Source organism: Phycodurus eques, chromosome 7 (assembly GCF_024500275.1).
Source record: "Phycodurus eques isolate BA_2022a chromosome 7, UOR_Pequ_1.1, whole genome shotgun sequence".
Taxonomy (NCBI): domain Eukaryota; kingdom Metazoa; phylum Chordata; class Actinopteri; order Syngnathiformes; family Syngnathidae; genus Phycodurus; species Phycodurus eques.
Genome location: NC_084531.1, coordinates 10166189 through 10178332, shown reverse-complemented (window position 1 = coordinate 10178332; position 12144 = coordinate 10166189). Strand labels below are relative to the sequence as shown.

At 39.6% G+C, this 12144-nt stretch overlaps 1 protein-coding gene across 1 annotated transcript in view; it reads left to right on the top strand.

The window, feature by feature from the left end:
• The window catches only part of grik4 (glutamate receptor, ionotropic, kainate 4), a 395044-nt gene that overhangs the window by 117317 nt on the left and 265583 nt on the right, over positions 1-12144 (top strand). The window lies entirely within an intron of this gene.

Below are 12144 nucleotides of genomic sequence, written 5' to 3'. Positions count from 1 at the left end.
CAGATACAAGATCATCTAATGTTTCTCAGTGGGTATTTATAACCAGTAAGTTTTTTTCTGAAATATATTAGTCCTTGCAGATAATGCAGGAAGGACTTGGTTTGTTTGTTCCCAAGTGGCCTGACTCATATACTGTAGATGGATAGATTGAGGTTTCAGAGATGTACAGAAAATGACTATTCTGTTCTTAGAGGTCAGGCATATAGAGACAAACAACCATTCACTCTCACATCTGCATCTACGAACAATTTAACCATGCATGCATTTTTCTGGAACGCGGGAGGAAACTGTAAAACCCACGCAGGCACGGGGAGAACATGTACTACATACAGTCCTCACAGGAAAGCTGGAACCCGGGTTTGAACCCATGATCTCTGAACTCTGAGGTGGATGTGCTAACCAGTCGTCCATATATTGAAAATATTTATCAATTCACATGTACGAGTACAATTTAAAAGCAAAGCGTGGTGAGTCATTCGCTGAAATGCAAGAATGCAGTCAATGAACTGGGCCAATCATTGCCAAGAGACTCAAGTATCCACCCTCTCTCCTTTATTTCTCATTCATTTCCCTCTATGTATTATTAGAGTGTACAATCAGAATGTAGTAATAATGATAACAGTAGTAATAATAATGCATATAATGCATTACACTTATAGTGCTTTTCTAGGCACCTTTCATGCTTTACAATTTCATACATTATTCATTCACGCCTCAGTCACACCCTATTGGTGGTAAGCTACTTGTATAACCACAGCTGCCCTGGGGCAGTCAGACGGAAGTGTGGCTGCCACTCTATGCCTACGGCCCCTCCGACCACCACCAAACATCCAACCACATTAATTCGTACGCAATGTCTATGCACATACATTAGTTTCTGGTTTCTATACTGTGCAATGTGCTTATTTTTGCCCCACTGTTTCATGGACTGGAAATTTCAAGTCGAGAACGCTGTTGTTTCCCTCCGCTGGGAGGAGCTTTGTTTTTTTTTTTTTTTTAGGTGCATGGTGCGGAAATCTTTGGCCTTGTGGATGCTGCACAAAGAGGTGTGGTTGCTGAAATGATGTAAATTTGCTACACAGACCTCGCAGATAAGTCAAACATAAACCAAGCTTTAGAGTAATGCGTTGTATCTATATTCCCCTCCAGGCCTATGAGTTCCAGGAACAAGTACCACAGTCCTCTGGTGCAGACACAACTTCATTTGCCGGTTACTCACTGTAGTGAGGCCGAAAAATGACAAACATTTCGGTACACCACAAATCTCTTTATTTTGAATCCGCACTTTGTCGAGCATCTCATGGCAGGTTGGGATTACTATGCACCAACATCACATTTGTACTTTATACACAGTATTGTCCCTCCCTTTCAGGCAATATGAGTCATTCCTTTTTTTAATTTATTTATTTTTTATTTTTTAATTTTTTAATTTTAATTTTTATTTTTTTTAGGGTTAACAAAATGCCAGTCGATCATTAAATCTTTAAGGGAGATTGTATTCCCACCCCCTCTCTTTCCTCCCCCCACACACACAGACACCTATTAATGTTAGCACATATGCTAAAGATAACCTTAAGATAAACCCGAGTAAGGCTTGTCTGCAGCAACTTGACAAGAATAAAGAAAAATGTATTTAAAAAAAGATCTGTGAACCATTTTGGATCACTGTGGTAATAAGTGTGTGTACTATGAAAATTATTTTTAAGCACTTCTTTACATATTTTACCAAATAATAACTGAGTACACTAGGGTATTTTCTGTATAAATGCTTATTGTGTGATCCTAGATAATTAAAAAGATCTATCAGACTGTATATTTTTTTATGCAGTCATGGAGGGTTAGTTCAGCAATAAACACTAGTCTCACAAGACCAATCTTGCCTTGTTGCAGCTGTAAAATTTTAATGCTGTCGATAATCGATAGGCAGGGTTATTGATGCAATAAAGCGGGATTAATGAAGGTGCTATTTGTTACAGTTTGTGTCCAACCCTTTTGGTGTGATTGCCTCTGTTGAGACTTTGAGATCCATTTATCAAGCCAGGTTGATCGCCATCAGGTCACTGGTGATCCAAATGCTCATGATGGTAAATGCAAGCTTACAGTGTCCATGACGTAACGCCTACGGGCATTAGTCATAACATTAGTCACATCAGTGTTTTAGGTTAGTTGTATGTTTTTAACTGGATCACACGGAACTCGTTTTTCTTTTTTTTTTTTTTATTCAGTTTTTGTTTTGACTGCTTATCATGGACAGCCTGTGTAGGTCTTGATTGATTGTGAGTATGATAATTGTCAGAAAAATTACCCCCGAGTCACATCGCCACTTTGTTTCTACATTTTTTTCAGGCTTAATGCCACTAACCTCTCCAGCGCAAGAGCTGCTCACGGCAGAAGCAGCTAATTGGATTGATAAAAAGCTAATGTGAATAGTGCCTGAGGAGTACTGGGTGCAGCTTGGTCAATTGGGGTTAGAAAAATCACATATGAAGTGCAGTATACCTACTATTGTACTTCAAAGGGTGCAAGGTATTGTTCCTCATTGACCTGTGGCTGTGAGCCTGGATTACTGTTTCTACTCTTGGCGTCCTAGTACGTGAGATCGTTATTTGTGATGTACGACAATCGAGCAAGCGGCACATTACTTTTAGCCTTGAAAGATTGACAGATTGATTGATCATGATTAATTGATATTACTGTTGAGATTTACTGTACATGATAATAAAGGGTTGCATGGTTGCAGTAAAACATATAACTGGATCAAAACAAGGACTCATGACTGAGAGAAAATAAAGGACTGTTAGGTGGAGTGATTGAGCTCTTGGGCAACATCATTACTCATGTTGCTATGAGCACAAAGACGCACAATCTTGATGATGTGTACATGTATACACATATAATGTCACAAATCCTATGCAACGTATACATTTACACATGCCCTTAGCAATGTGGAAACATTAGCTGGTTTTTTTTCTCCTGTCAGAAGTTGACTGTTTTAAGAATCAATGTTTAAACCATGAGGTGTTGTAAAATAGGATGTTCACAATACAGTCAATTCTTAAAACTCCTGTGTTCTCATGGCTTCTTTTCTGACTGTACCGGATCTCATTTAGCATGCTGTCCCTGCTCTTGAGTGAGTCCAGAGGCCTTGCTCTGAGACCAAGGCTTAACTCTGGGAAGGCGTGTTATAGCTTGTCTGAAGTGTACCTGTTCTTCACAGATTGCTCATATAGTTTACTCTGTGTTTGAAACGTCTTGCTTTTTCTGCTTTGTATCATTTGAATCCAAGAACTTGGCCTCTTGAGTCAAATGCGGCCCTTTCACTGTTCCTAATAATGCCAGGAATTGTCTGCCTTCTTCACCCATGTCGTTTTTTCTGTGTGAACGGTACAGACACCAAAGAGGGGTTGTAGTCAAATACAACTATTCTACCTTTGGAGGTAGTATTAGAGACGTAACAGAAGCAGGACAGGAGCTGTGTGAAAGTGAAAAGCGGAAAGACAGAACAGGGTTGTGAAGTTTAACACCCAAGATTCCCGCCTTGCTGTGTTGAAAGCAATTGTTGCTGTGAGACTGGGAATGTATGTCACACCAGACGGCGGTGCTGACCTCGTCACGCTTGTACAGAAATGATCAGATTGCGGGATGTGGTTTTTGCTGTGTGAACCCAAGTTGTTCTACAATATACTTTAAAGCATAAGTCATATTTGCACTTTTTACGCAATTTTGTTTCATTTAGACCTCTGTGTTATCAGCAGAACTGCAAGTCATCTTAAAAGACCTCTCCATTTAGTCTGTTTCCTACCAAACAGCATAGCATCCTTGAGTTTCATGGTTGAAAAACCCATGAAACCCCCCCCACACACACACACACACTGCAGTGTTTACAACTTCTTTGCTATTTAGAGACTTTTCCCCAAAACATTTTTCCGTATATTATGAAGAGGTAAAAGTTTCTGCTCCCATCCACCTAATAATGAATGGTACCTTGAGCTCCAAATGTGATATTGCATTGAAAATCCATGCTGATTGCCACACATCAGGTTACCCAAAATCTATTTCCTTGACAACTGACTTCTTTTGCACTAGAAGGCTCAAGTTGCTTTGGTTGCGTTGGCCTCAGAACAAAATACCATATATTACACAAAAAAGAGAGAAAAATATCTTGCACTTAGTTCTTGTTAGTATCACGAGGAGCCCTACTATCCCATCTTGATGGGAGACAGTTGCCACATTAAACAGATTGACATGTTGCAATGAAGACTTAAGGCTGCCACACAGCATGTGTTTGAAGTGTGCGGCAGGCTTTATGATACTCTTTTAAAAGTTACTTTCTTTTTATTGCAAATAAGTACTCTTCTTCTTTTCATAGAAGGGCTCCAGCAATGTTTGTTTTTCATTGTTTTAGCCATGGGGTCACTGGTGCATTAAAAAAGTGACAAGAAAAGTGGTAACCTTTTAAAAAATATATAGATTTGGGTATTGTATATGTAAATTGCATAACAAGGAAAAAGATCCTTGACATTTTTTCTGTATGGCTAATATTTCACTTTGGAATAAATCAGAGCATATAGATGACAACTCAACATGGCTCCTGATCGTTACCTGTCACCATTACCTTCCGATTCGATTAGATTGATTGGGCCAATGTAGAACCAATTTAAAAAATGACTGACTTTCCTTGCTCAAGCATGATTCATTCATAGTTTTCAGACGGGTTACCTCCCTCAGGGTCCATCGAAAGCTGCCACTGACCTTCAGACATGAAGAAGTGTATGAAAGATTGGACAGGCAGGGTTGACAAGAGAGAAGCGAAAGAGGATTCCTGAAGGAAATTCGAACATTATAATGGAGGGCATGTATGAACGGCCATGTCGATACACAAAAGGACAGACAGGCAGAAGGCTCTCCGTGTTGTAAATAAATTTTATTGTCACTTCATCTGAGTTATGGTGTCAATTCCACTGCAAGCATCAGTTTGTTCCTCCCTCTTTGTGTAATTGAACCCCTGGATCTTTTTCATGCGGTCCAGATTCCATTTTGGCTGGACACCACACCAAAGCAAAATTCGTATCTTTTTTTTTTTTTTTTTTTTTTTTTAAATATATATATTAAATAAAATATTATAAAAAATATAAAAAAAATATTATATATATATATATATATATATATATATATATAAACTCCACTACTACCAGTAGTAAACTCCACTTCGGACAACTTGTCTTGAGTTTATCAGGTTATCTTACAAGCACATCATCTTTTTACTCTGTGAGGTAAGATAATCAAGCACCAACTGATTCTGACCAGAGAAAGCAAACTGTGAGGCACCCCAAAGGCCATTCAATCAGAGAGGGAAGGCTCCTGTTATGTTAACGGTTAGTGCGGTGACCACATGTCCCTGTTGTGAACGTTCTACCACCATTTCACAACAAGAATCCAACAAACACTCATTGCTCTTGCTGCTTTGTAAAAAGAGATGCATGTAGTGATGTATGGGTGTTATTTTGTAATAATGTAGCTCTGGGATAGCTCTCTCTTCAGTGTGAAGCCGAAGTGCTGTTTGTAGTTGCACAATTTGGACGAAATTGAACATTGACACAAACATCATACTGCTCTCCTCAGTGAATTTATGATGTAAGGTTGATTTTGCTGGTGCCTTCTGTCTGCTTATGTTAGCTGGACTGCACTGCAGCATTTCAATGGGTACATCCAAAATGTGATTTCTGTTTGGCACTAACTCACCAAACAATATGATTCACATCACAAATTGAGCGCACACGTTGGGTCTGTTTGCAAGAGTCTGTCAATAACTGTGCACTGGATAGTAGTTGGTAGAATGGAAAGTGAAGAAAACAAAAACAACAACCTTTTTGGAATGTTTAAGTAACAATTGCACCAGATGACGATCATGTTTCCAACTTTCCATTTAAAGGAATTCTACAAGATGAAGAGCTATTAAGCATAATAATGCAGTGATAATGTACCTGTTCTTGTGGTCAGTCCACTATTTTTAACTGCTACACGCAGACACATCACATTCAGTAGACTGGGACAAATTAATGTATATATTTTACTTCAGAAGAGATGATGTTCTTGCTAGTTTTTTTTATATTATGGTTTGGGTGTGTCAAACTTATAATCACCCAAGAACTAGAAGAATCACAAGAGATGAGTCAGTGACTCATTATGAAAGTACATATGGAAAAGAAAAACAGAAAACAAAAACAAAGCGTTAGCAGGGGTCTGTGCTCTTAAAGTGTTGGATGTTTTGCAAATATTTAGCTCACTAGGCAGAGTGGGAAAAATACTATATTTAGCTCTGTGTGGCAAACATGGAATATATATTTTTTTTATTCAACAGAACTCTTCACTGAGGATATTTATTTGGGCACTTTTCACAATTAGTACAGTTAAGATAATGTCTTGTGGTTACTTTATGTTTTAAAGTACCCAGGAATATGAGACCTAGTGCAAATCCACAGTAATTGATAATATTTGGAAACACATTTAGGAAACATTCATTGTATTGCTTTGATTACCCCAAATCATTTTGAAATTTATTGACTTTAAAACAGCGTCTGGTATTCATAATCTTTTATTGCCACAACATTGCATATACCATACATTTACAATACATATAAACAAGTGATAAAAAAAAACAGAACACAATTGACAGAGTAGAAACAATAATTAAAAAGTCCTTTGGAAAGCAAGTGTGCTTTTTGCATGGTAATCAAAATAATTGCTGGCTGAATTTTACTTTAATACTCAAGAACCCAATTAAAATGTGCATTTCTGTCAGTTACTGTCTTTTTCTGGTTCACGTTTGAAACTGTATTCCTTAGGTGTTCCAGGGATGCCCACGAGTTATGATGGAAAAATACAGTAATTGTTCAAGCAGTGTGGGTGTATAGAGCTGTATGTTTTACAACATGTACCGCTGTTGCTGCTAATAATGATGAGAGAGTCCCTCTCGGGGTGCTGGATGTTTAAATGCCACACTTTGGTAGTGTTGACTTGGGCAAAATGCCAACGCTCTCTCCATTGACACTGAATGGAGTTGCTTTTTGACACAAAAGCCCGAGGGAGAAACCCGAATAAAAGGCTAATTTACAATGTCAAATACTACACATGTTAATGTTCCAGTTAATGGAATAGACAAGGTCTGCCTAAATACTGTATTCAACAAAGAATTATGATATTACAGTACACTGCTTGTTTGTTTTACTGATCAGAATGATGATGTTGCAGTTGTGTGGTCATTTCTTGACTTTATCCTTTTATCAGGGAATAATACATCAATGTCACAGATAGATTTTTACGATGTGGATATCTGTCCATGCATTATCCATCCATCCATCCATCCATTTTCTGAGCCGCTTCTCGTCACTAGGGTCGCGGGCGTGCTGGAGCCTATCCAAGCTATCATCGGGCAGGAGGCGGGGTACACCCTGAACTGGTTGCCAGCCAATCGCAGGGCACATACAAACAAACAACCATTCACACTCACATTCACACCTAAGGGCAATTTAGAGTTGTCAATTAACCTACTGTGCATGTTCTTGGGATGTGGGAGAAAACCGGAGTGCCCAGAGAAAACCCACGCAGGCACGGAGAGAACATGCAAAATCCACACAGGCGGGGCCAGGGATTGAACCCCGCTCCTCAGAACTGTGAGGCAGATGCTCTAACCAGTTGGCCGCCCCATGCATTATCTTCTTCTTCTTTTTTTTTTTTTTTTTTTTGCCTTGGTACTGGAGTACTGCTAAAGGCCATTGCGAGGGTATGTGCAGATCCTACATAAGTCAATAAATGCATCTTTGGAACATTTGATGCTCCAGAATTAATAGCCACTCAAGCACACTGAATCGTGAACACTAGAAAACCCAGGGTTTTCTTACTCCTGCTGCAATGCCTAGAGGAAAGCCCAAAGGCTCTGGGGTTTAAAATTAACAACTCAACGGCCTACAATTACAATTACAATTAGCCCCGTTTCTTTTGTAAATGCGACCATTTTTGCCAGATTAGCGGTACACAGACGTGACACGCGTTAAGTGCTTGACTGATTGTCTAACAGGAACATCAGAATGTGGCCATCCACAAGAATGCTCAGCTTGAAAAAAAGGTTTCTCAAAAGTTTTGGTCAACACCACCTTGTGTGATATAAAATAGCAAACGCAAGTTGATTATTTTTCACAAAATAATGGCGAAACAGTCAACAGGCCTCCCTATTTCTACCATTGTCCATATTCAAGTGGCCTTGTGCCAAACTGCCATTGACATTTTGATTTTTCTATATGGTTTTATTTCATTTATTTTGAAGTGTTTTATTGCGGAACGCTTTTTATATTTTTCTTGATAGTACTACTTTCATGTGTATATGATTGGAATGTGTATGTTATATATACATTTTGTTTTATAACCATGCAGTACTTTGTGCGACTGTGGACATTGTGTGTTATATAAATAAACACAGAAAATCCTGGTGAAAACAACAAAATAAGAAAATAAATACAAACATTTACTACAGGCTACTACAATTACTAAATGTATGAATCATGTAAAGCAAGCAATGGTAGTCTGTTACATCAAGCACTCTTTCTCGCTCGATCAGATTCCATTCTCTGAGATGAGACGCTCTAGAAAACCAGCCTACAAGCAGAGCAGGACATGCACAAAACTCCCACGTCATGTGGAAACATGGCTTTTTGAAGCACAACTTCAATTGGACGCATTTTGATTTTTTCCCCACACAGCACAGTCCTGCTCCCTCAGATCAGCCATCAGTTATTCACCTTTCTGATTCAAGCTTAGAAGCCATGCAACACATTGATTTAAAGATGGCAGTTGGTTTTGATGCCTTTAGAGAGTTCTGCATGTAATCATATGCTTTTAGTAAAACTGTGAGATCCTTCCCCACTCCTCTGATAAGCTTGTGTTAATTAGTACACCCCCCCCCCCCCCCCCACACACACACCTTTTACATCTCTGTGGTCTCGATTGGAATTGAAACAGGGAAAAACAGGTTTCGCAGTCATGTGTAACCTAATTTCTTAGAAAGTTTTAAGTATATATATTTTTTTTAATTTTTATTTTTCCCTTATATACAGTGCAGCCTTAAGATACAAGTGATCTGACTTTTTTAAGATACAAGCCACATTTTTCGCACATTTCTTTTGCTTTGACTTGCCTGCAAACTTTTCAGATACGAGCACAAAATGGTGGCAGTAAATTCAAGCTGTTTAATGCCACTCCCAGTTGTTTGTCAAACAAAACTTGAAACAAAGAGAATTACACGTGTTTTTAAAACACCACAGGACTGCATTAAAGTCTGCTATCTTAATACTAAACGGATAATGGGAAGCACGCTACATGGGCTAACGAGTAGCATGTCTGTATGCAGCATTGTTATAATGCTTCAAGAAATTAGTATTTGAACACAAACAATGCAACAACAAATGTAGACAGACAAAGGAATACAGGCCTATATTCTTTATCCTTTGTGAAAAATTACTATTTACTGCAGCTTACTGAGTCACAGTAGTTGTGAAACTCTTCTTCGTTTGTGTCTGCATTGTGATTGACCCCTGGTGGCCAAGTCGCACACCAGAAGGAGCTGCAATGAATTAATTAAGATACACAAAATGTTTCTTTACATTCTGTTTAATTATGTTATTGCAGTATTTTGTTTATGAAGTACAATACTGTAGAGTGTGACTTTACTTATTAAAAAGCAAATTTCCAAAATTTTTGTTGGGTTTTTCAGGAAGGATGGATTTATGACATTTCCATTTATTTTAATGGGGAAAGATGATTTGAGATATGAGTTACAAGCATGGTAATGGAATAAATTAAACTTGCATCTCGAGGCACAACTGTATTGTGACATTGAGTCCATATCAGAATCGAACCCTGGACCTCAGAACTGTGAGTCGGATGTGCTAACCACATAATCACTGTACTGTAGACTATGGAGTCATTCTGGGATTTGTGTGGGTTTTCTCTGACTACTGTGTGTCCTCCCACTCAAAAGATGAATTTAGTTGAATACTCTACATTGTCCACAGGTGGGAATACGAGTGTAAATGCTTGTTTATCTACTGTACATACAGTATGCCCTGTGATTGACTGGCGACCGAAGTCCATGGCTCCAGCTCCTCCGTGATAGTATGAAATGGAGACTTCTCGGAAAATGACATTTGTGGTCAAACAAAAAGCTGTGACTAATACTAGTTAATCCTGGGAAACGTGGGACTTTGTTTGTAAAATGCATAAGAACATTAAAAAAAAAAAAAAAACATTCCAATTTATCACTGGAGTGATTTTGCCAAAATTCACCATTGTCTGTAATTGTAGTTTTATATTCAAGGAAACACCAGTGTTGTGATATAGCATTCTATTGAGCTTTCAAGCTGTGATATCAAGTGTGTGTGCCTTATTCGTAAGGTCCTCGTGAAGAGAAACAAGAGGAACACGGAATGGGGTGCAGGTCGTTAAAATGTAGACAAGCTTTCATCCACACACTGCAGAAATCAATGCTGGCGTAGCAGATGGCAGCAGGATCACTGGGAGCATTCCGCGCTCACCTCTTTGTGCTGCATTGCCTCCTGGGAAATCCAGGAAACCTGTCTGCCATAATGAGTGTGGACTATGATGCACACACAGTGTTTGACACGGGTGGCTCTGTCCTGCCACCAGTTAAAAGTGAGGCCTCACGGGAGCAGACCGACAGAAGAGAGTACTTCAATCAAGGTTTATCTAATGGTGCAGGAGTGCACCAAAAATACTTGTTCACCACAAGAGGAATCTGTATTTTCTCAAGAAATTGGCTGACTTGACCTATATTCTGGTCACAAAATCGTGGAGCTCATGCAAACTCATGTTGGAGTCAGAACTTCAACACAATGAACCTCCAGCTGAATCTGTTCCATGATAGTGGTTGAAGTTGTTGTAATTTCAAAACATCTTTCACCCCACTTGTTTGCGACTAACAATGGCAAAAGCTTCCTCAGCGAATCCTACCACTAAAAGCAATCTCACTGATGAGTTTTGCAACAACATCAGTCTTGGACCGTTTGCATGCAATTAACCATTAACAGTTAAAATGTTCATATTTCAAGCTCACTTTCAAGCACAATCAAAAATATATGAGCAGTGAGTTGACGAGAAATACTTGGCGGAGACATGTTTGAGGATGTATGTGAAGACTGTGTGATGAACTAAGTGCTTATGGGCTTGTGAGTGACTTAGATGACGCAAGCTTCAATAAAATGCATATGGCACTTGTCAGTTTCTGAACTAAAACCTTTTTTTTTTGTGTTTTACATCGGAGTTGTTTGGTTTTGCAGGGTTAGGAAATGCAGCATCGAGCAGTGCCCTGATAGGCAGTCTGCTTGTAGGCATGGCTCTATTTTTGTCTCAATGGTGTTTGTCAGCTTTGCATTGATCTTCCTTCATTGAAACATTTAAATACTGTATACATACTGTCTAAGTTATATTTTTGGGAAAGTAAGTGCATGAAGAAGTTATACTAGTATTACTTTCGTTGAGAGGTTCCGAGGGGCCTCTGTAGTTATAATTGCAGTCATTGGTGTTTTGACACAAACAATCTTATTTTTGATTGAAATCCATCCATCCATCCATCTTCTACCGCTTATCCAAGGTCGGGTCGCGGGGGCAGTAGCTTTAGCAGGGACGCCCCAGCCACTTCATCCATCTCTTCCGGGGGGATCCCGAGGCGTTCCCAGGCCAGCCGAAGGATGTAGTCTCTCCAGCGTGTCCTGGGTCGTCCCCGGGGTCTCCTCCCGGTGGGACGTCCCCGGAACACCTCACCAGGGAGGCGTCCGGGAGGCATCTGAATCAGATGCCCCACCCACCTCATCTGGCTCCTCTCGATGTCAAGGAGCAACGGATGACCGAGCTTCTCACCCTATCTCTAAGGGAGAGCCCGGACACCCTGTGGAGGAAACTCATTTCGGCCGCTTGTATCCGGGATCTCGTTCTTTCGGTCACGACCCACATCTCGTGACCATAGGTGAGGGTAGGAACGTAGATCGACCGGTAAATCGAGAGCTTCGCCTTTCGGCTTAGCTCTTCTTTACCACAATGGATCTATACAAAGTCCGATTGAAATCCGTTTTCTCT